Consider the following 25916-nt stretch of genomic DNA (forward strand, 5'->3'; position numbering starts at 1 on the left):
AGAAGCTAATTCTTCTTTCTTACTGAATTTTTTTTTTCTTGGATAAGATGCACAAAGTGTTCCAGGAGAACACAATGACAAGGCCATATTTTTATTTTTACAGAGATTATTTGCTATTCAATTACAACAAGAAGATTCTAGATATAAGCATAATACAGTGCTTTTATTTCAAAGGACTTGATCTTCAACAGAAGTTTACTTCAGCAATTAAAAGAAAAAAGTTAGTTTCAGTTTCCATTTTCTTGGTAGTTTGTAATCTTTGTCCCAGCTGGAACTGAGCATGCAGTTTTCTTGCAGAGATGCTAAGGAACTGCAGACGCCTTTCTCAGAAAGTGGTGTCTGGTACAGGAGGAAAATTTGATTTCATGAGGGGTCAGCTTCAAAACCCCACTGATATAATAGTGCTTAAAATTAATTTGCCATGTATACAATATACATTTAATTACAGATTAATGCACCAGATGAGCCTTTTGTTAGATTTGGGTGAACAAGTGGAGCTCTGAGCATTTCTTTGTGTTTCCCAGCAGGGGAAGTTTGCTGTCAGAGGAAACACAGTAAATGCATTTAACAGGAGTGGCTGGATGCCAAAACAGAAAAAAACTTTCTCAAACAAGGACCTAGTGTTTAACTTGAATTTATTTACACCCTAAAAATAGCCAAAGGGTAAGGACAGCATAGTCTTGATGGAAGCAATAGAATGACACAAAGAAACCCTGTCTGAATTAAAATTCTCAGTTTAAAATACACAAGAGCTACATAAGCTAACACCAAGCTAACACCTTTGCAAGTGGTTCTGATTTGTTGTTCATCTCTTGTTAAGGGTTTCTGGGTGCCCTTTTGTTCACTCTGGTTGTTTCAGCCCTCTCCATGACTGAAGCCAGTGCAAACCTGAAGTGGCACTGCCCTAGGAGGGCACCACCCCTGCCTGCTGTCACTCCCTCTGACACGAGAAAAATACTGAAAAAATGTCAGTCATGTTCTAAATGAACACCAGCCAATCATCCCTCTGCTTTTCCTACTTCTAAGCTTAGTGAGATGGCTGTTAATACTTCACTTTCTGTTACCCATCACTTTGAAATAACTTATTAAACCTTTCAAAAGATAGGTGGGAGATGAATAAGAAGTAACTGTTCAGTAATATAGCTTCCTTGGATGTTTTGAGAGGCAAATATTTGTATTTGCAAGAAATAATAATCTAACTATGATTCTCAATAGGGTGTCATAAGATTTTCAGCCAGAACAGTCTGGGAGTACTTTGTTTCAGGCTATTTATTCCAGAAGTAGGAATAGATGAAATTCTCCAATGGGATTGAAAAAGTTCCATAATGATACCATAAGACATTAACTTAGCAGTTGGAAATAACATTTATGAATCACTGGAAGTTAAGTTCTCATGGGTTTAATATTTTCTATGGCCTCATAAATCTGATAGAGACATAATCTCTTTATTAAGTCAGAAATTCTATTTGTTTTTAGAAGAAATCAACAATTCTGCCCCAAAATAAATGAGCTCTCTTCATGGTAAACAAATTTGCACACAGGAGATACTAAGAGAATCCTCCACATGTAAATGATAAAATATTAAGTCTCTCCTTGAAATTCAGTGTAAAAAGAAACAAATACACCCTCAGAAGGTGGACAAATGTCTATGTTAAGATTAAATATATGCATTAATTTTCTAGGTTCTGTGGGTTTCAGATCTTTATACAGGTGGTTCTGGTGTCACAAAACTCCAATCCCAATAATGGAGTTTGGCTCTGGTCCTGCAGAGTCCAGCACCCTCTGTCCTTTGTGCTTGTGTGACCCCTAAATGGAAAAGGGGGGAGTTTGTGTGGGAATCTGTGAGCTGAGCAAAACCACCGTCCTTGGTTAATTCAGACCATGATGTTTCTCCCATTTTCAAGCTCTAGTTTATAGAAAGAGTTTGCTGGATTCCTATTCTCTGGGTTTGCTTTGGTGGAACTGTGTTGCAAGGAACAGAGTGTGCACAGTATTATAATGATAGCCTTTGCAGATTACATGCATTTTCCATTTTTCAGTCTTGAATTTAAGATGTAGCCAAGTTTTCCCCAAGGAGGTTCTAGAGAAACAGAGTTTATACAGCTCCATTTTGGAAATCTCATCTGGTGAAGGAGAAGCTTCTGTAGAGATGATTGCTGGCAAGAAATAAGAAATTGGGTGAGGAAGGAGAATTAATATAGGACAGACACAGTTGGGAGTAAAGGCAGAGAGGATGGCACAGGGAGGGAGAGGCAGAGTACTTGGGAGGGAGAAGAGTCTGGGGTTCAGGAGGGATTATAAGGGAAAAGTACAGCTGTAACTTTTTGGTTACACCTTTTTATTTTGAGAATTTCAGTGGTCTCAGTTTCTGACAATAACATGGAGTAACTTTTGCCATCTCACTGCACTGTGCCATGCTGAAGTCTCCCTGCAGCCCTTGAGGAGAGGGAGCACCTGAATGATCTCCCAGACACTAGATGGAAGCTAACGTGTGCTTTTGTCTTGTGGTAATATTTTTTTTTTGTCTCCAGACTATGTGCATTGTTACCTGGATTTACATAGTTTAGAAGTCTTTTAGTTTTACAATTTTACTTACACCAGAATGTAAATGAAAATAGAGTGTTGTACCATGAAATTAGTTTGTCCCTAAAGTGAAAATGATGTATGATGTTGTATGATGCAAATTGATAAAAGTGATTTATTATTAACGTATTTAGGCACTGTTACCTGAAAATTAGTGACAGGTTAGATAACAAAATGCTTAAATGAGTGGAAGGCATAAATTCCATTGTATTAAAATACTGTTTGTAAACCTCTTACATGCTATAGACATCTGTATCTTCTGATGCACTGGGCTAGAGCTGGGGAATCAAAAGTACCAGTAGTGCCTTGAAAACATTTTCAATCACTAATTGCCACAGAGTTTTTCAGTGCCCAGTGAAATTCACAGCCACGGGCCGGTGTTTGACCTCGGTGTTCTCAGCAGCTCTGGCAATGTGGGCCCTGTGCACTCCAACCATCCCATCAAGTAAACCACCCTGGGAAATCTCATCAAATGAGCTGTTAGGCATTAACTGTGTGCAAAACATCAGCATCAGCTTTTCAGTGTGAGTAAATCAGCCAGGTACTCATGGCCACAGACCATGTTGCAAAATGTGATTGCTAAGTGGAAAAGCTTTGGAATAAATGGGCATGGAAACCAGTTGTAATGTAAAGGCTGTTAAGGGAATTAGTCTCTTTCATGTAGCTGTAGAAAATACTGCATGAGATTAATCCATGTTTTACTTTTACAATTGCAAAGGCTCACATGGATCTGCCACCATGCAATAGTTAAAAACTAGGCAGACACCATGCCCTGATTCATAAATATAATGGACTCTGATCTAATCATTGTGCTTACACAGCAGCTGATTTCTTGCATTTTTGAAATGCATGAAAGAATTTACATCCAGCTGTCTTGTCTGGGGCAAATGTGTGCTTTTTTTTTTAAAGTTGGATAGGAAATAACAGGAAGGGATTTAGCTAATTCTTCAGAATTTGTGTGGATTAAGGAATCAAGTCTGTTAGTATTGTGTATATACTTGATTATTAGAGAAGTATCTAGAAATGAAGGGAACAAATAGAAAGTTAGGGAAATGCCTGTCAAAACATTTGGAATTAATATTCCTTATAGTAATCCATATTTACTATTTTTATAGGAAAATCAAAGGACTTTGTAAAATCGGAATTCCATGAGCTGGAAGTAATGCTTTCTATTAGGGTATTTTCATGAGGAATATTGCCTTTTATTGCTCTTGTGTTAAGTTCTATTTTTAAAAGAGGGGAATTAAAATACAGAGATAAGATAATGGTGGATTCCATTCCTGGGGTGAGTAAGCAGCTTATAGGAGACCAGCTGAGACCTTCATCTTCCTTTAGCTGTAATAGCAAGGCTGTCTGATTTACTTTTGTGTGTTGCAGAACTGCATCTTTGTAATGGCTTTTCCAATATTCTGCTGCTGAAACTTTCTAGTTTAAGGGTAGGTGTATTTTGGAGGGAGGAAAGGAAAAGGGAGGGGATGACTTTGCTTGGGCTTACTGGGAGTGACATGTCTTCTGATAGGAATGCTGCAAATGATCCCTTACCTTAATTTTGTAACTACACAAAGTTGGCTTGAGTTCCTTGGCCATTTCACAGTCATCTCTGCCAGTGCTGGTTCTCATGGAACTATTTCTGTAGCACTGTGGAGGACATGAGCACAGTTGTGAGGGAGACACTCGGAGGTAGCATCTTGCATGGGTGACTACTCGTATAATGAGAAATGACAGCTGACCACAGGGATGAAAGGAGAAGGCCTGAACATGACAAGAGGAAAAATGAATAGAAATGGGTGCATCTCCACATCACTGAGCAATCATTGAAGAAAGAAGTGAACTGCTGTGTTTTCCCCTCAATCATTTAATATTATTTATTTATTTATTTATTTAATAATTTAATTTTTTATTTATTTATAATTTTTGCATCCCCATCCCTCTTATTTTTTGACACTCTCTGCCAAATGCTGACTTGCCTGCATCAAAGGCAAATACTCCACACATGAAGATTACCAATTTGACTGCTGTTTCTATGTCACCATGTAAGTACAGTCAGAAGGGATCTGTACCAGTGTGTTGGCAGTTGAAAGGGATTTTATGCCTGCCCTTTACTCCCTGTTTGCTGGTAGCATTTCTATTCTTATTTGCCTTCTCCCTCCCTGGTGGATTTCATGGTTGGGAGCAGCACCTGTGGCCACTCTGTGCTCTGACAGCTGCAAGACTCAGATGCCAAGCTCTTGAATGTATTTTTTCTCTATTGCTGTCATGTGGGTTAGGAGAGAGCTTCCAGGCAGACATCTCAGCTGTGTCAGTGTTCATTGCTCACAGATGGACAACAAGGCATTATTAACTTTTCACAATTTCATTCATAGTACACTCATAGGTGCTAAGAGTTAGATTTTTAGCCCGTGCAATTCTAGAGAGTAAGTCCTGGTCTACTGTTCAATATGTTTAAAACTCTTTTTAGATCATCATGAGCTCTGGATAGTGTTGATAGCTTCTTTGGTGCTCTGCATGTGCTCACTCTGGGTCTGTAGCAAATTAGGGATACCCATAGCAACATCTCATCAGCATTTCTTCCTTTGCTGCTGGCAGTGTTTGAAATCTAATCCAGTCTTTGGAAACCTGGAGTACCTGAACCAAGCATGGCTGGCTCAGCTGACACAGAGCAGAAAGGAGACTCTTAGTGGATGCTCCAAGCATGGCTGTAGGTTTTTGTTCATTGGGATGTACATGTGCTCTCTGATGCAGCAGCCTCTGCATAAAACCAGCTGAGATGCCTTTGGGGTAGGATTAGGGTTAGCAAAGGATACTACAGTCAACTCTAAGTTTACTCTGAATCATGGAAGAGGACAAGTTTCTATTGCACTTTTCTGAAGGAGATTATTCTTTTAATAATTTCTTTGTAGCTGAATTTTTTCTTTTAACATTCTGGAGAGGTATTTTGAAATATAACATGGCTAACATAGGCTCATTCTGAATGCCACTGAATAAGAAGTTAATAAATTCTTGGCTTTGTGACCTTATTGCTGTCTAATGTGTGCACTGCTATATGGCAATATATTGTGCAGCTTTGTGGCTGTTCTGGACAAGAAAAACCTCTTGAAAGCAGCAAGGATTCCTGTGGCCTAGAAATGGTGTTTGGGTGTCAATGGAATACTCAAACAGACCTAAAACTCCATCTCTCCAAGACTTGTTGTGAATTTAAAAAACAGAACTAGAATTAAAAATTGCAATTCAAGTTTGATGAGATAAATTTAGAAATATCACTAATTTCTTCCCTGGCACAAGTCCAGTGAGCAATATCTTGTAACTGCATTTCTGTTCAACAGACTGTAAGTTGGAGAAGAGGTAAATGCAACTTTTCTGCATGAGATATAAAGACATTTGTGGGAAGTCATATTTACACTAGTGGGCTTATGCTCTGCATTCTGTTGAGCTCCTTTATGCTGAAGCTTGCATACTGAGCTCCCAGTTTCAATATTCACATGATTTCTCTCTGAAGATGATTAATTTATACAGACTCTCTTGTACAGAGCTCTAGGCTTCAGAGAACTTTTTGTGGAAAATGGGCACACAAATTATTTTGACTCATACAATTTAGTGAGGCAACATCATGGAAAATATAGTCTCTTGTCTGTTGTAAGCAAAATGTGTTGGGGGGAGAGATGACCTTCGGAGATAAGGCTGAAATCAAGCAAAAATGCATTCTCTTCCTATTTCACATCAAGGCTGATTTTTATCAGAACACTTGGATGCATTTAGAAAAGGAATTTAAGAACAGGGATGGACCTTCAAATGTACCTGTGTGACTCTAAACATTACCTGGCCAATTATTTTTCCCCCGCTTGTCATATACAAGTCTTTGAGGTGAAATCTCAGCGTGATCAAGGCAGTTAAATGCCTTGTGTGCAGTCTGGGAGAGGTATTTCTGTGTGTAAATATGAAAACTTTTTTTTTAAATAGGATACTCTAATATAAATGCATCTTTTGTATTTTTAGAAATTTTAGTGCACATATAAAAACATATTTCAGTCTGTTTTATTTCTGCAGCAAATGAACCCAAAAGATTATTTTTATCCTCTGCTTATATATGGTCAAGTTCCCACTGAACCACAAAGCTGCTTAAGGACCTGCACACAGTCATTTGTATACAGGGCAAAAGCCTTGTTGGCTGTTCTGCTGTAAACAGAGCAAAGATCTCTTTAACTCAAACAATCCTCTCCCCTCTGCAAATCACAGGCCACATGAGCTTATGGGTTTCCAGGCAAATCCAGCCTGCAGCTGAGGATGCAGGGCTGAGCAGAGAGTGCTGCTGGGCTGGGCACTGCCAGTCCCTGCCTGTGTGTGCTGTGAACGTGCCCTGCATTTCTCTGTGGGACTGAGTTTGCTGCACCTGGGACTACTTTGTGTTCCTACAGCCCCTGCAAGGCAGATTTTCTGCACCCCACTTCATGGCTGCTGCTATATTGCTCTGTTAGGTCATGAGGTTCAGAACTGCTGGGGCAACTGGAAGAAAAGGAAAGAAAAAGAAAAAGAAGACTGGATTTCCCTAGAATTGCATGGGATGTAATTCCTGCTGCTTGTAATGGGCTTTATAATTAATAGAGGTAAATTTACCTGGCAGTGCTTAGGAAAAAAAGAAAATCAATAGGTAATAATAAGCAATAAGTATTACATGTTATTACATGCCTGATTATGTTGATTGTGTGTGATTTATTTTTTGACAGCAGTGTGACACTCTTTAGTTCTTATGATCAGGGAGGTGTCAGCCCATAGAAAATGTTTGGTAACTCCATTTCATGATGTTGGTACAAAGGACTTAACACACCTCATGTAATTTCAGCAGAGAGGCCAAGATGGGAAATGAAGAGCCACTGATTCATCTTGTTGCTCAAGTTGTGTGTCTGCCAATTCATGTTGAGTGTTCTGTGTTGCAGAGAGCAGTGTGGCAGCTCCTACAGCCATTCTGAGAATTTGGCTGTGAGAATCCCCTAACTGGCCAGAGGAAAACAAATATAGCAGGAAGTTAAAAGGGTAAATGTCCCTGAAGTGCTTGTTACTACTCATGATTTTTGTGCCTTAGTTTCACATGGGATTTTTGAAAGTGATCTGCTTTGAAAGGCTGATTTTTTTTCTGCTGTGCACCATATGAAAGTCTTACTGTTCTAGCTGCTCTCCAGGCTTTGATTTGTTTTGGATTCTCATGCCTGCTTAGTTTTTGAGGGTTAGGGAGGATGTATCCATGGCAAATAATGTGCTGGCTCCTGTAATATTGGCATTGCTGAAGATAGCTTAAATTCAGTTTGTGAGCTTACATGAGTATTGAAAGATTGAGGCTTTTAAAAGGCCTGGTACCAGAGGCTTTCCTGGCCCTGCTCTGCAGCCTGGGCACACTCAGATCCTAATCCCTGCCTGTGATGGGCCTGAGCCACTGCCAAAAGAATCAGATGGCCACAAAAAGAGTTCTTGGAAATTTGTTAGTGACTGGCATGCTGATAGTGTTAAAATACTTCATCATAAAGCAGTAACCAGAAGCCTTTAAGGTCCACCAAATTTTTATTCTTCCCGTTTGGAAGTGTTAAACTGCTTTGTTTAACCTCCTATGCTCACATATATAAAATTAATAAGAGCATTCTTCTAGAAGTGTCAAAGGGGTGTCCATGAAGGTTTTCAAATAAGCAGTACTTCCTTACTTGCAAAACTCTTTAGGTTTCATCCTGCAGTTTTCATGATTTTTCTCTAATAAGATATGCATCTGCACAGCTGACTGTGGAGATATCTTAAGCCCCAGTATTTTAGTTTCTAAAATAATTAAAGATATTCACTCATTTTTGTTTTTGAAAGGAAGCATGGGAACAGTTTTTTTAAAATTAATTTCCTATTGGTATGAAGTTTTTTGTGATTTTTCTTTTTCTTTTTGCCCCCAAAATCCATCTCATATTTCACAGACGAGGAAACAGAGTGATGGTGTGTCACATGCAGTTAGATCAGTCACTTTGGCAGCCATTACTGACACAGCTTAATGCAGTCTGACTGATGTGATCAGACATGATGTCTCTCACCATGTACAGTGTCACCCTGAGAAATAGAGAGAGACACAGGTTTCAGAAAAACAAAGTTAAGGGTTGTTTTACAAAAGAAATAATAACCCATGGCATTGTGTCTGCACACAGGCACCCAAAACAAGTAGGTCCTTCTGGACAGAGCAAGACAAGAGTGCTAAATTCATTTCCTTAGGGAACATGAGGGGTTTTTTGGGCCTACTTGAATGAACCTCATTTATACAGGAGTTAATGAAACTTTCTGCAACAGTAATTTCTCTTTCTGTTCCTCACTTAAAGCACAATGATGTCCATCTCAAAAAGGTCTTTTGAGAGCTTCCCATTTTGGGATACCCAGCTTGTGACCTCAGCAGTGTTTCTGGTTTCAGTGAGGTGATCTGACTTCACATTTGGCTTTCAAAGTTGAGAATGTCCAAACAGCTAACCACAAAGACCTTTTAACTCTGGAAGGCACCATGTAGCATCAATGCATAATTTGTTTCCATCTTGGTGTATTCATTGATGGCATTTGGAATTTATTTTACTATTCTCACAGTTTAGTTACTGCAGCTGAGGTGTCCAGATGCAAACAAAGTTGTATTTATACTCCTTCATGTGTGGTTAGAGCAGAGACAACTGCTCTGATCATTAGAGGCAGGTGCTCAACTGGACCTGATGCTTTCACAAATTTGAGTTTATTGCTCCAAATCTCAGCTTTAGCTTCCCTGGCCTTTAGAACAACATGTGGATTCTGAGGTCCCCTGAAGTCAGTCCCAAGCTTCCCATTCTCTTCAGCAGGGCAGGCTCAGACCTGCAGAGGTCACTTGGGGGACTTGCTCATCTTGAAGTTGTTGGAAAAAATTGTCCAGCTGGTTAAAGTGAAAGTTGGATAGGACAGACCATGTGAAGTGTCTCTGAAGGATGTTGAGCCTCTGAAAAACCACCTATTACTATCACCTAAGTAAGTGAGAACTGAAAATTCCATTGAAATGGAAAAAATATTGATCAGTAACAGTGAGAGAAACACTTGTTCATACCTTAAAAAAAGAAAGTGACTCTAAGCCTTTATGTGGGATCCATTCATTACTAAAATAAAAGTAATAAACATTAATGTGATTCTGGACTCATAAATTCTACTGGAGACATGATCAAGTTGTAATTATTACAGACATTTAAATTAATGGGTTGGCCATAAATTTAGCTATCAAAACTATTTTAAAAATATAGTACTTAATCTGTATTTCTGTCTCCATCTCCAGAAGTATTTTTAATGTCTGTTCTTAAAACAGCACTTTAACTTGATTGGGTTTTTTCCCCCTAAAAGTCAAAATTAATGCAAATAATTTGTGGCTTAAAATAGGAAAAAAGAAAGAAAAAAAGACAAAGGTTCTATGCAGGAAAACAAATGTGTCTCTGTCTGCCTCTCTCTGTCACCAGCATCTTAATGATCACTTCACAACTTTGCTATCTCTGAACTTAGATCTGTTTCAGCTTCCTCAGATTAATTTGCATTCAGAGCTATTTTGCTGTTTTGGGAAGTATTGATTGAGAAAGCAGTAGAACAGTTTTTATACCATGTCTATGGAAAATAGAGGAATGTGAGGCTGGAGTTGCTCCTTACAGGGACCTGTTGATCCCTCTACAAAAACACTGAGTCCCTGTAAAGGTTTCATTGCCTGAAGTGCCCAATATATGCTGCTGTTATCCTTTCTGGAGGGGGTAGCAGTTGAAATGTTCAACATGCTGCATGTTTTTAGGTAAAAATTAATTAGTGTGAATAGGCAGAGCACCCTATGGTGTCACTGTTTAGTCAGTTTTCTACGGAGAATCACACTTCAATAGGAAAAACAATGGGGGTTTTTGTGTTCTAAAGACATAGCAAAACCAAACAAATTAAAATTAGCAACTGATGTGTCATCTTATCATATGTTTTCCTTCTTTCTTTGCCATCCATTCCACTGCCATTAGTGAAGGGAACTGTGTGGGGGAAAACATGAGCAAAAGCTAAGTGAAAGACCTCAGACAAATGCTATTTTTCTTTGCCAGTGCAGGCACTGCCAACTCCTGCCTAGAAAAACTGCTTCTGAACCTTTCATCCATGCTTTTGGATGGTGCTACCAGAGAAATTTGTCTCAGTAACATAATTAGAATCACCTGGATGGAAGTGAGAGCTGTTAGGGGTGTTTTAAAGGCTCCCAGTTTGGTGCTGTGTGACAACATGATGGACATAGCCAGCACTTTGAGTGTCTGAATTACTGAGATAACTGACCTAGGAAAGAGAGAAACAAGACTGCTTTAAAAAATAATAAGAGCAGCTCCTTAATAAATACAGTGAGGGGAGCAAATAGAGCAATAGAAGCCTGGTCATATGATAAATCTGTTTAGATGTAGTTGATCAGAAAGTTTAAAAGAATGATCATAGTGGGGCCAATCTGAAATGTGGTCAGAGGTAAAATGTCTTTGTGATTTGTGCAGGTAAGTATTTGACAGAAGAGTTGTTTGGAATGACCTTATTATTGTAATCAGTTGGAGGGTGAGGGGTTGGTTGGTTGGTTTTTCACTAAAGAAATCAGTTTACATAACTGTGGGCTTATGTGACCATTGTTTTACCTGCAGTGTCTCAGCCCTCCCTCTTCTCCCCTCTCTGATCCATTTGTCATTTTGGAGGTTTTATGAAGTGTGGCAGGGAAGAGCTGAATCTGTTGTATCCCATCTGTTAGGGGTCAGAGGCAAATAAAGCCCCCACCCAGGAACATGCTGCTAGTGGAGAGGTAATATATAATACAATAAAAGGCTTAGCTTTTCTTTCTCCATTCTTGGATAAACCTGTACCAATTTCTAATACAAATATTGCTTTAAGAGGCTGTAAAGTTCTTCTTCAATCATATCCCCTGCAACCATGATTATGGGCAGTTCCATCTGCAAGGATATTTTCAGGTGTATTTGGCTTTAAGCATCTGTGTAGATTTTGCTGAATAATCAGATTGCTTGCACACAAAGATGAATGAACAGACTTAATGTTGTGAAGCTTATCCTCCCCAATCCCCCAAAAAATGGCATTTCAAGCTGGTTACTCCATAAATTAGTGTTTGAGACTGTGTACAAACACCTTGCTTGATTATTAATAAAACACTAAGATGTTCTTGGTTTTCTGGGGGGTGTTGTTTGTTTTTGTTCATTTCGTCGTTTGTTGTTGGTTGGTTGGGGTCTTTTTCAATTTCTGTCTTGTCTTTTAATTATATACAGAATTTGCTCTTTTTTTTTCTTGGAAAAGGATTTGACTCTTGTCTTTCTGAAAAAGTAGCACATGGTCTAAGAAACTACTGAGGGTCTGTGTTTGCAATCTTAAAAATATTTTTTCTTTTTGTGTAGGAAACTGTATGGTAGACATTTGGTGTCAGAAATCTGTGACAGAATAACATATTCCAAAAAGAGAATAGAAGGGTATTTTGTGGTGTAAATCACATTATAGTTTTGGGGTTTTTTTTGGTAGGAGTATACTTTTGATTTCTCTTTGTCGTATTCTGGGCCAACTAACTGTTTGATAAACACTTCCTGAGAATATCCAGCTTCCTGTCATTAAAGTGCTACCTAGAATTACTGCAAATGAGGCAGGTGAGAGGTGCCAGCTTTGCTTTGTTTACTTCCCCCCTGACAAGTGTTTCTGTGTACAGATAATGTGCAACATTGGGACTGCATTTCCCTTAAGGGCACAGCGTTTCAAACACAAATAGGGTAAAAAAAAAAAAACATTCTAAGAAACAGAAAATGGCTGGGGTTTGCCTCCCTAAATTGGTAGGGAAGACTTCAGGCAGTTTGTGGTACCTGAAATAGCTTTTATTCTTTTTGCTTCTACTTGGCAATTGTTGAAGGTGATGATGTCTCTTTAAATCTGCTGTCACTTGTGCTGCCTGGGAACAGACAGATTTCTCCTTATTTCTTGTGTTTGCTCTGCTATCAACTGGGATGAAGAAGATAGGCAGGCAAAAGTAATTCATTTGTAATATTTCACATTCTTCTTACAGATGGAGAAGGGACAATTTCAAATTAAAGCAGCTTTTTTTTTTCTGCAAGAAAAACAGACATTTGCTTGTATCACTTCAAATTTGTATTAGACCATATTTTATTGTTGAGAAGTCATGCTGCTACACTGAATAATGCAACATGGGCTGAACTATTTGAATATTGAAACATTGATTCACCTGTCAGCATTTTTGAGCAAATGGAAATATTTGTTCTTGTCTTCAAATGGAAGTACAAAACAGAGCAGATGTTTGCAGGCATGTGTAAATCTCGGTGGACCAAGCTTACAATATATATTGTAAACTCCTAATTTCATCAAGATTATTCTTTATTTAAAGATGGTAGACCGTAAATTTGTGATCAATAACATAAAAATTCATGACCATGTTAGAGTATGTTACATTAATAGTTAATACCTACTGCCTGTATTTAATGAGAATATTTGAAACATTCTATAATAAAGCTTAATATTTAGTATAAACATATTCTGACTCTTTTGCATATAATTGTTAATAAAAGAAAAAGCAGTTCAGCTCCTGAGCCAGAGGGCACATCTTTAAGTAGCCTATAAAAGGAGACAACATGTCCAAGCATTTGTTATGTAGGTGTCTTTTCAGAGTACTCAATTTCTGTACTGTAAGAGCTCCCCAAATTTTTATTAGCCATCTGTTTATAGTAGGTGTGTACTTGGGTTGGTTTTTTTTTCCATTTCACTGTAATTATTACTCTGGCAACAAGAACAAGTTGAAATTGTGGCTTGTCTCCTGGAAGTTCTGCTTTCATTACATATGGTTCTCTCCATTAAAATACAGACCAGTTGCTCAAGCCACCTTGAGGGGAAAGCACTGGGCATGCTGCTCCCAAAATTAGGCACACAGACACATTAACAGGAGCAGTAATTGCCTATGTTATTTGTTGGCTGGAGTACTGACTGTGTATATAAATTTTCAAATTATTGTACTGGCTGCAACTCATTGCTAGTGAGCATCCACTGCCACCTCCTTTCCTAGGAAATAAAATATCCTTTCTAGGTAACTATTTATGTTTATACTTAGGGTTTATAATGACTAATGACAAATGTTTTCATGTTTGCTGTTCTGAATTGCATGCCATATGTGTTGGCTTGACCTTGGAATGAACAATGTGATGGGTGCTGCTTAGAAAATATGGAACAGAGTGGATTATGTATAGATTTTATACAGCAAAGGAAAATTGGAGGAGAGGAATCCACTCAGTTCCTGAGGAGCAGGATCAGTCCTAGACACAAGCCATTCTAAGGAATGCTTTGGTTGTGTCTGATCACAGCAGGTTTTTCCTTTCCTCTGGACACATTTGCCCATGAATGGAGGGATGGGGGCTGCTTTCCCTTTCTGATTAAGGAATGAAGAGGCAGCTCTGCCAAGGCTGCTCTTGCAGCTGGCTGGTGCTCAGAGGGCCATTCTAACATGTTGCTATTCCAGGGGTGTTCCTGTGCAGGAGAGGAAGCTGTGCCCTGGGCTGTGCATGGAACCTTAACTAGGAATGGAGAGGAATATCCATGCTGCACAAAGGTGCTGAGATATGAATGATCTCAGCCATACAAGGCACCTCTGGGATTGATTGTGTCTTTTTGAGAGAAAATTACTAGGAATTTCTGTCTTCAGTTTTAACCCATCTTAATGGATGCTGATCTACTCGAGGTCATGAATAAGTGAAAGAGAGTCCTCAATTCTTTCGTGTGTACGTACAGAACTTCCTCAGCTTTTTTAAGTAAATAGAAGTTGGTGTTTCAACAAAGAAAGAAAGAAAGAAACTCAGAATTGCTGGAAAAGTGTTTCTTCTCTTTCAGCCCTACTTTTAGATACTGCTCAAGAAAGCTTGGGAAATTGTTCGTGGCTCATCTCAGCTGCTCACCACCGTAGTTAATTATTACCCATTTAAAATTCTGTGTAGTTCAAATAATTGCTGTCTCCATTCCTCTTCCTTTCTTTCTTTTCCACAAACACTTATATACTTCTGTGGCTTTCAAATACTTAAGTTGTGGTATCAAGCATGTACTCTCAATTATCTGTCAGAATTAATGAGCAAGCTTACCCACAAGTGTCTCATTTTTCACTGTGTACAAAATAAGCAGGGAGGGCATATTTTAGTATCTATAGGCTGCTGTAGATACTAACATCATTTTGATATATGGCAGAGCCTCCTTAATGAGATCATTGCAGGAGTGTTTTGCATGTGGTAGATGTGTAAGATGCAGCTGATTTTTGTGTTGACAGCAGCCATCACACTGACTCATGCAAAGTTTGTGCTGTAAATTTTCTCTGAGCTGCAGACACATCAGCAGTAGCCCTTGCATATCTAAATATTATATTGTGCACATTTTCACCTCTATTCAAGCAGTGATATGGCCTAGTTTGTTTTATCCTTGGAAAGCAATATTTTAATGCTTGTGTTGTCCTGTTTTCAATAAAGTAACATGGAGGGAAATGTATTATTTCCTTGAAAATAAGAGATTGTTGCCAAAGAAAAAACATTAGCAGTCCTGCTGGCATAAATTTCTAGGTCTGTTCCTGATTTATAGTTTAAATTGAGTCTGGGCTGGCCAAATGCCCTGAACTCCTGTTGTATTCAAAACAGCAACGTGGGCTGAAATAAACCTGTAGAACCTGGGCTATTTTCACCTGGCCCTTGGTGCTTTTTGAAAATCAGTCTTTTTAAGAAGTTATTACTTGAACATTTGGCATCTCATTATTAACTAAAATCTTGGCCTTGAGCTTGGTGGACCCATTATCCCTCTTTGCTCAGACAGACTTCAGTTTGAATAGTGTCTCCTCTAAAGTATCATTATGGGATTTGGGTTTTTCACATTGATTCTTCTCTGTTGTTTGCTTTTATTTCTCTTAAAATAGGTGAATTGAACTGAAGCATGACTTTTTGGACCAAAAATAAACCAATTTCTTTCTGCTGTTAAGCAAAATTATTGTGTTCATCTTTAGGTGTGCATCATGCAGGCAGAGGAGCACCAAAAGACAGTAGCAGGTATTTGCTGTGTAGGGCAGTTCCATATCTCTTCTATAAGGTCCCACAAAATTTGTTTCATGAGACCTTCAGGAGAATTTCAATTTGCCTCAGCAAACCCACAACCTTCAAGAACCATGAAAGCAGTGGGGTTTTGTTCAGTGCTCTCTGACATGGCTGTCAGCTCCAAAAAAAGCTGGAAAACTTTTCTGGGTTTCTGGTTTGCTCCTTCCTTATCCCCACCTTGCCCATCCCAGTAAAGCTGACATATCATCAGCCTTTGGTGTCAAAATATATCTGAGGTTTGAATGCTACTCCTGATTTAGAAGGTTTGTACACACGAAAGATAGATGTGACTGTAGTTATAGACTGGCCATAATTCCATTTGAATGTATTTGAGAATTCTTTCAGACACAATGCTTTTAAAGCCTAATTATATATTGCAAGGTATAGTTCCTAAATTTCTGTTAGGATGATGTTCCCACCAATCTCTTCCATTAGGAGTCCTGTAGAGCACTTTATTTCTCAGACATCAAGCTCTATGTTTAATGTTTTCTTTAATAGACTACCCCAATCTCACAGCTCTTTAGTGTCTAATGAAATATAACTGTAGTGAAACTGATTGAGTTGAAAATAGCAGTTTTTGTAATGAGGAAGGAGCATAAAAATGATTTGGGATGAAGATACTGATTAGATTTTAAAGGCAAAAATCTAAATAATGAGATCTGCCAAATTGATAAGTGCTATCTCAATACAGTTCTAATGAACACAAGCCCTTTTTTGAGCTAAAGGAATGTTATATTATTGGTAAGCTGTTTTCAGGATTTTGTGTACTTTGGAGAGTACATTAGTTACAGAGGTGACACCTGCAAGTTTTGTAGACTGGTCTCTCCTTTTCCAGCAATGAAATCATGGCCCTAGGAAGCTGAGTGATAAACATCTTATTAACTTCTGAAAAGTGAGGACTTTGCCCTGAAGCTTCATATTAATAGAAGTTGTTGGGCATATATAAAGTAAATATATATATATATATATATATATATATATATATATATATATATATATATATATATATAAAAAATATGTATTTACTTTATATATGTAAAGTAAAGTTAATGTGATGAAGGAAGAACTCTGAGAGCTGTTAAAGACAAACCTGCAAACAGAAAGAAAAGTGAACTTCTTTCCTGACATAGCACAGGTTGAACAATCAGCCTAAACTGGAGGCTGTTTTCCATATTTCTTCTTAACTTTAGTTCTTGTTCCTTAGTGTTCTTTATCAAACCAGGTGTAGGATTAAACAGGTTAACCCCAGAGCTGCTCCATTGGGGAATTCAGTGCTGTGATGACAGCTTCCCCCTCCCCGGAGGATGCTGCTCCCGCTGCCCAGGGCAGCAAACAGCTCTGGAGCCACCCTGGAATCAGTTGCCACAGCAACGTGGTCCCTGGTACAAGCAGAGAAAGCAAAACAGATGGCAGGAATGTTGTGCTACTCCAAGAAATCTCAAGGTTTCCAGAACAATAACACTTCAAATTCCAATTTCCCGCCTCAAAAATTTGCTTTACTCTATTATGTTGCAAAATCATGAAAGTTGATGTAAAAACAAGACCCCTTTCCTAGGGAACTAGCAAAGATACAAATGGAGATTTACTAGCTTAAAGCTAGGAAGCTGAAAGCTGAATTGTTTACACTTCAGTCTCTTCACACTTCTGTCCTATGGACAAAGCATTTAAGAGCACACTTGACATTTTCTCAATCAGAAGTTGCTGAGAAGTCCCTCCTTTGAGTTACTTGTGGACATAGGGCTCTTTTTTTTTTTCCTCTCACTGCTTTGAACTAACATTTGTGTCTATGGAAAATCATCCTCAGAAGTGCTGGCCTGATTATCCTTCTGTTGTGTTTTGAAAAAAAAAACTTTAACTTGGAAAGAAGCTTATCGTGCAAATAAGTAATTCCTATAGAAAATAAATTATTTTCATAATTTGCAAGTAATTATCAACTATTGGGATTTCAGGTTGTTTTGTTTCAATGAAAATGTTGGTGGTTTTTGGCTTTTCTGGAAAGAAACCTTGTAGTACCAAACAAAACTGATTTCTGATTATAGCTAAATTATAGCTTGTTTGTTTGTTTTAAATAAGGCATTATTAAGCTTAAAAACAAAAAATTGATTGGCCTTGAAATGCATAGAGATGGTTGCTTTTATATATAAATACAGACAGACTGGAACCAGGAACTGGGTTTGCTAATGGCAGTCCAGGGCAGGAGCTCTGAGGGAGAGTCATGATTGAATATTGCTTTTAATAGTCATGTTTGAATATTACTTTTAATAGTCATGTTTGAATATTACTTTTAATAGTCATGTTTGATATTGATACTTTTAACTGCAGATCCCTGGACTACTCCCAGGGTGTTGCAACCATGGTATCAGAATATTTCCAATTTGTACATAGGACTCTGCTGGGTATCAGACAGCCTTAGTATAATACAAGTTATTTGTTTGTAAATACTCCTATTTTAAACTACATTATCAATAAATGCACGTATTTTAAAATAGGATATTGACACACTGGGCATGTTCCTGAGAAGGAGGGGACAAGCTTTGATACACTCTGATACCAGGGTATAAATTATGGAGGAGAAATGGTCATGCTGGTAGAAAGCTAAAGAAAACTTGGAGGCAAACAGCTTTTGTCCTTGATGGCTTCTCTAAGAATTACTTTCACCTTTGCACAGTCAGCAAGTTTGATTTTCTCCTTTCATAAAACATATTTTACTTCCTGATTGAGAGCAGGTGATGAAATTGAGGTATATAATTAAATTTAAGAAAAATTATATAATTGCTACCACTCTAATCAGAGAGGATCCACACTTGGCAGACTTATAAATATTTTGAGATAGATTCTCTAATTTAAGTGTCAACCTTCTATTTTTGAGCACAGCTCTTTAAGCACAGCATTTCTGATGGTGGATATGAGGACAGTGTTGGTCCTCTTTGTGGTGGAGTTAAGGTTATATTGAATTGAGTTTTCTCCCATATGACCTGTGAGAATGTTCCATAAGAGGTGCAAGCAAAAGTATTTCAAATTTTATGTTGAATGACTTCCTAAATGTTCATGTTAAAGCTGCCATTCCATTTTTTTTGAATGGAAAAGTAAGGGCCAACTCAACAGTGATTAATTTAATTCTATCTTGTTTTCAAAACTACAAGTAGTCCATATAACTGATTATAGCATAGGAAAGAATATACCACTTCTGAACACCATGGAATATTATAAGTCTTAAATTTGGTGAAAAATTCAAGAAATTTTCAAACCTGATTTGAAAAGAACAATGGTAAGAATAATAACAAAACTGTAAAATGTATATAGAGTAGCTGAGAATAACCCTGGCTTTGTGATTACATAGAAATATGAAATAGATGGAGCACTGAAAGGTCAATTGTAGAGAAAAATTACTAGCTCCACCAGCAGTTTCATGTCTTATAGTTTGTTGCTCAGGTTAAAATGATAGATATTCTATATATGTCTAAGCTGACCTCTAGAAAATTGCAATGGAAATAGGTCCGAGTGGAAAAATTGATGGGGAAATTGTGGTTAAATAGAATTGTTTGGTGATTTGAAACAGAAAAAAAATTGCAAATTGTCGTGAACGGCGGGAGAAATGCGACACACCGTATGCGTGAATAGCAAATCCCGAAGTTTATTGAAACCCCACACATATTTATATTGGTGTTAATGAAGCTTATACATATTGCAAAAGCTGAGCTCGTTATTGGTTAAAGCACACTTAGATCAACCACACCTACTTCTATCTTCTAACAATTATTTTGCTTCTATGTTTGCATTCTTCTAACTTCTCTACCTAAGATAACTACATTTTCTGGCAAGCGATTTTCTCCCCCGTCTTCCCGTTTCAGGGAAGGTCACTGTGACCTTTGTCAGTGATTGGACACTGGTTGCTCAGTTCCCAGCTTGTTTCCCCTATCCTTATCCATTGGTATCACATCGAAATGTCCTTTCTCAGCTAACCAATTATCCAAAAAGCTCTCTACATCAAATAATCTAATGTATCACTTCAGGCCTACAGGATTTGACCAAAAAAGTGTTTCAGATTTGTTGATTTCATTTTTTTGGTTTCATTGGAATTGGGGTTTTTTTAATAGTTTAGGCAATGTATTATAAAAGCTCTTAAGAGAAGCTTGTCACTTAAAAAGTGACCACGTTAAAAAGGTGAGAAAGGAAGCCCCTGGGCAGGGCTGGCAGTCAGCCTCCCCTCCAGCAGGGAGCAGATCCCCTGGTGCTCTGCTGGGGCACGGGGGGGACTGGAAACACAGCACGGGGTCACCAAGGGCAAGGGACCCTCTGTGATGCAGTGACAGCATTGGGGACAGGGGAGGGCTCTGGGTGTCTGCCTGCAGCTCTCTGAGGCCATGGACATTGACCAAGTCCATATTTTGTGGAGCTGTTAGCACCTGCAATGGAAGCAAGACCACAAGAACTACTCAAAGACAGGTCAGGCTCAGGTCCCTAAAAGCAAATGTGGTGCAATAGTAATTCAGTTTTTATTTTCTTTTAATAATCTCTAGTATTGTCCAAATGTTTGCCCTACGGACTCTGTAGGGAACAGTCTTGATCTGAGACCTAAATCTTTTTTTATATGGCTTTATGAAAGTGTATGCAGGAGCAGTCACACAAATATTATTTCTGTGAATTAAGTTTTTATTTTTCAATAGCAAGAGGACATGTATCACTTGGTAAAACAAGTAAGCAATACTTTTGTCTTTGTGGGACTGACTGAAATCAAGGAGGGCAAAAGCCAATTCATACACCTGATGTTTTCTAGTTGTTACCAGAAGAACACTTGCTACAATTTGACATCTTAGTGAAAGCCTTGATATTTTTTTTTGCCTACCAAGTAAGCTCATCTAAGTTATGATGAACAAAATAGATACTTCTCACATTCTGTTTATTGAATTTATTTTCCCTGCATATCACTATGCAAGCTTTCTGATGTAGATGAATCCATATTCTTTTTTCACCAAAATGGGCAACTGAAGTAAAGCAATGCATTCAAATGCTTATCTGGTTGCTTTTTCTCTCCTCCTAAGTATGCTGGTTGTTAGATGAAATAATAAACATTCTATCTGCTTGAAATCAGTGCCAGCTTTAAGACAATAATTCTTTGCAATGTTTTGCAGCTGTTCTGAATACATTTATTTCTTACAGCATGAAAAATATCCTAATGCATATGAAAAATAATAAAAAAATGCAATAGTGCAAATGGAAACAAAGCTTTATTTTTTCCTATGTAGAAGAGAATTGCAAAGTAGCCTTATTCACAGTTCCCAAACAAGCAATATATGTTAATAACTGCCTTTATTCATTTTTCAATATCTTGCAGCCTAGTTAATATGTGTTATATAAACACATTAATGCGAGAGAATCCCTTCTCTGACAATATCTTGACCTTCAAAATTTGTGTAAACTGATGACTCTTCAGCCCAATTCCAAATCTAGTAATTAATGGACCCAGTCCTGTTATCATGAAGCAGAGAAGGGACCTTTGATGTTGCAGCTGTACTGGTGCAAATCACATGGAGTTCTAGTAGATTTAGCCTGGTAGAACTGAGAACTGATTATTTTTCTTCTCGATATTTTCTTAAGGAAAAAAATAATTCTGCTATAGAATTTTTCTTTATAGTGTGTCTTGCTTTTACACCTTGTTTCTCTGTTATTCCTAAATATTTGCTATATTTCAGTGTTAGTAAAGGCAAGTATTTTCAATGTGGAGGGCTCTCCAGGAGTGGAGGCTACTGCAGAATCTGCAGGGTCACAAATATCATTAATTCTTTGATTAAGCAATACTATTTAATGCTGAAGTCATGGTATTAAAACAGTAACTTGCATTTACTTTAAAATGATTGTTTTGAACACATCTTCTATATTTTGCAGCTCTGTTGCAAGTCCAATTTATTTTTCAGATTTGAATAAAATTGTCTTTATCTGTCATTTTCTTTACAGCAGCATAGCCCTGCCAGTCTTCAGCTGAGCTTGCAGGAGATGCAGAGAGGCTTCATTGAGTCTTCACAAAGGGAAGAATTTTCAAATTAATAATTAGGTGAGTTTTAAAAAAGCAACTGCAGCAAGATTTTGGTATGAATCACCTGGTCTCAGGTGTGGTATCAGAGTAAAATCTGGGAAAAATGTAGACAAAAAAATTCAGGGAATTATTAGAGCTAAGAATTTGATTAATAGTTTGTTCCTTGTATACTGGTTTGTACAGAACTCACATTTTTCAAAATTACTTCCAAATAAGATTTAATATGCAGATTATGTGTATGCATAGAAGTCATTGTGAGCCAAGGCTACTTACTCAAAATATGTGTGAGAAAACTGGTTTGGTTTCACAGGTCAAGTAAGTTTTTCTACATCAAAGAAATTACTTCTTTCAGAACCAAGTTTATAATGCCAGAAAAATGAGCATATTGGAAATAATAAAAACAAGAAGGATCAATCACTGTGTTGTTTTGCTGTGATCAATGGAAGACCTCTGTGACAATAAGCTGGGAAATGGCTTTTTGGAACAGCTTATTTGTCTAAAGGTAAAACACATCCCTACCCATGGCTGTGTGCCTATATAGAATTAATTCAACCCTTTTTTCCCCATGAAGAGCAGACTGTTGCAGGCCTCTGGTCTGATGGAATGCCCACCCTGTGCAGGTGTCAGGCTGCAGGACAGGCAGAGTCTCTGCTCTATCCAGTGAATAAAGTTACTGAGATCCCAGTTCTGGCCAAGCCCTTTGGCTGCAGCTCTTCTGTCTGTTTATTATAAGCAGTGACTGCTAAAGTAACAACATTATAAAACAATCTGAAGCCTCCCCAAATAGACAATTCCACTAATGCATTTTAAATCTGTTCAAAGAAATAGACCCAGCTATTTTAGGGTTGCTTTGTGGTCTACATTAGCAATGTTTGAAGAGGGACATACTCAAACTATGTGTCTTTATGTGTGACATACACTGATTTTAGTATCAGGAAAAACTTGTCAGATTGGCAAAATACCACTTTACACTTCAGGCCAATCTATGGAACATCTGGGTTATCAACAGATGTAGTTTTAGCAGTAGGTTTATACCATGGTATTCAAGAGACTGGCAAGTTTGGGAAACTGCAGAATAAAAATAATTACTATCTTTATAACAGCAGAGATATTTAAAAAAAAAATCTTTTTTTTTCCCTAAGAAACAGCTGCACCTGGAGCTTTACTTACCAAATAAGTTTCTCTTTATTTTCAAGCAGTTTTCAATTTTCTGTATCATTGTGTATTTTTAATTAGCTCTCTGAATTGTGATTATTTTTCCTGATGTTTAAGCAGTGAAGGTCAAATATAATCATTACAATGACTTTTCTCACTCAAAAGCAGTTTATAAGATACAAATAAATCTTATTTTACCTAGTAAAGCAAAATGGATTGACTAACAGATGCCTTAAGCAAAAGTTCTTCATGCCTTTCAACATTTTTAGTGAGTGCTTTAGTTATTAGGTAGAAAATAACAAGATTAGGACCATGTTAAATTGTTACATCAAGGACTGGAAAACAGTCCTTAAAACCAAAATTATATTGTACACTTCTTCCAAATCCCAATTAAATTTGGCTTTTTTCTTCAGGCAGAAAATATCACTTGCCGAAAACACCTGAATTATGAAGGATAAGAACTCCCACTCATGCCTTAAGATTCAGCTTTCATATTTTTTAGATTCTGTACTGCCTTAGTGTGTGACTCTGAATTTCATATAAGTGTTAGGAAGTTCAACTCACAGTTTAGTCAGACAGAACAATCCTTTTCCAGCCTGAGAACCAAGGAACCCAATGCAGCTCCATGCCCAGGGAGTGTAAACAGTGAATTGAGGAGAGCAAACTGGGAGGATGGGACTGCATAACCTGGAGCTGTAATTGGACAATTAACCCCAACATGGAAATGGACCAAAACTTATAAAAGTGTGAAAAGTTGTGACTCAGAGTCCATCTTGGGTGTAGCCTTGGCTGGGCTCTTGCACTGCCCAAGCTGTATCCTGTGAAGGACTTTGATTAAATCCCTACTTTATTCCTTTAGCACTGCCCAGCCTCTGCTCTAGGTAGCCTCTCCAGGCATCACCACACCACTGTCTTCAGTGCTTTGTGAATTTTGCCTTTTCAGTGCATTTGTTTCCTTTGCAAAATTACACTTTAGGAAAAGTTGTTATAGATACATCTAATGACAACTTCGTAAAGAACAAGTTCATTAATTTCAAGTAAACAGAACAGATTTTTTAAATTAGGAGGTACAGACTTACACAGGACAGAAATGGCATTATTTTTCCTGGCAATTTGTGAATTCTGGACTTTACCAGTTTTTTAGAATTGTCTCTCAGAAGTTGAGCAAAAAGTGTTCTAATATTGCTCACAGTTTCTTTAACTGTTCTGTAAAAATGCAATCACTGAGCAGCTTTTCTAGAACTCCTTCATTGCTCACATATTGAGAGAGGTAGGACTTCAATGTAATTTTGATGAAGTCAGTAATTTGTACTAAGTAAGCAACATGACTTTTCTCCATTTATAGAGGGGAATATGTTCTAGATAACACCAGGAGAAACCACTATTCAGTGATGTCATGCAACATATGTAGGGGTAGATAAGAGATACACTTACTTTAACACTAACCTATTGTGACAACTTAATTTCCTGCTGAGTTTGAATAATTTTACTGTGAAAAAATTTATCACCAATGTTAATTCAAATGTTCTCAAATCAGCTGGTTACATTATTTAAATCCCACAGATTTTTACTTTTGCAAGTCAAGTGCTCTCATGAATATCATATTCTTTTAAAATAAGTGCCATGTTCTCTACTTTGAAAAATAAAAATAGTTCACAGTGAAAATAATTCTTTATTGTCAGCTTTACTGGGAAATTTTAAAAGTTATACTCCTTCTGTCAGTAACTGTGTAATCAAGAGACAGAAGATCACGAAGTCAATCTAAAGCTCCTCTTTCCTTAAAAATAATTGTCTGCCCCCAGTCTAGAATCCAGCGGTTAAAAAAACCAAAAAAACCAACCAACAACAAGAAAAAAAAAACCAAAACCAACAAAAAATCAGAAACTTTTATCTCATGTATCATTTTGGCTGTAACATACTATAATACTCACTGCATTGAGATTTTCAGCTTTAATTGTCCTTAAGGAGCATTATGGAATTGAATAAATTATATTTTGGAGAATAATTTAAATACCACAGTGATGATCACTATAGAAAAACCCACAACAAAATCAATTATGACACCTTCAGCTCCCAATTTGAATTTTGTGCAGTAAATATCAGAGTGTGCATCCTCTCATTACCCTGCCAGTGCCTGTGTTTGTTAAACTACAGAGCTTCATCCATAAATAAATGAGGGCAGGGTTAATGCCAGTAAAGGAATGCAGATTCTGTCTGGTCTAATCTTTTACCTGCACTCAGTTTTTTGTTGCAGATATCAGGGGAAAACACAAATTAATGCCAATGAAGGCAACACAGCACCAGAAAGGTAGAGTACATTCCTGAATAAATTATAACGAGGATTTGAATGTAAAATTTAAGCTCCTGTTAGCAATGCAATAAATTCTTCTTACACTGCAAAATTCTGACATAACCATCTGTTTTCAAACTGTTTGCAATCCTCACCTAATGTTAAATGAGTGGATATGAGAGCAGTGTCCGTTTCCTTCCTTACCTGTGTTTGTGACCCCAGAGCAGTCCTCTCACTGCCATGCATTTCTAACCTGTGGATCCTCTGAGTGGGTGGTTTTGGCTGCATTTTGAGCCTTGTACAAGAAGCCTTTCTCAGGAGGAGGAATGTTAATGGACTTAGTTGGAGCTCCTTCAAGCAGCTGCTGACTTTGATCTTTAAAGTGACTCACCCCAGCTCAGAGATGATCAGTGAGCGAGGCTCAGGGAGGTTTGACTGATCTGAGCACAGCCTGCCTGGTAATGAGCTCCTTCTTGCCATTACCTGGGACCTAGTGCAGCTTGCAAAGTTAAGGAAGCTTTTTGGCATCTCGGCTGTTTGTGCTTAGCTCCCAGTTATTTTTTTGCTATGGCTTTGAAGGTACTGGTCTTTAAACATCACAATTTCATTGCCTATTCCCCTACTGTTCCTACAGGCTTGGTGCATTGGGTGTGTGTTGGGTAGCCAGAGGCATTTAGCTGTTAAATATTTGAATTTCAGCTCATTCCTCATTATAGATTCCATTACTTTTATG

General features: G+C 37.7%; 1 protein-coding gene and 1 long non-coding RNA gene across 2 annotated transcripts in view; one reads left to right on the plus strand and one right to left on the minus strand.

Annotated features, from left to right (window-relative positions):
* The window catches only part of TENM1 (teneurin transmembrane protein 1), a 776824-nt gene that overhangs the window by 95603 nt on the left and 655305 nt on the right, over positions 1–25916 (plus strand). Inside the window, exon 2 of the mRNA XM_077186191.1 lies at positions 21660–21756. The gene's annotated coding sequence lies outside the window, so the exon portion shown is untranslated. The remainder of the gene's footprint in view (positions 1–21659; positions 21757–25916) is intronic.
* Positions 151–25564, minus strand: LOC143695237 (uncharacterized). The gene is made up of 3 exons (XR_013184320.1): positions 25388–25564; positions 4126–4221; positions 151–2156 (listed from the first exon to the last, which is right to left on the minus strand). It is a non-coding gene; the product is annotated as an uncharacterized LOC143695237 (long non-coding RNA).

Source organism: Agelaius phoeniceus, chromosome 14, assembly GCF_051311805.1.
Source record: "Agelaius phoeniceus isolate bAgePho1 chromosome 14, bAgePho1.hap1, whole genome shotgun sequence".
Lineage (NCBI taxonomy): Eukaryota > Metazoa > Chordata > Aves > Passeriformes > Icteridae > Agelaius > Agelaius phoeniceus.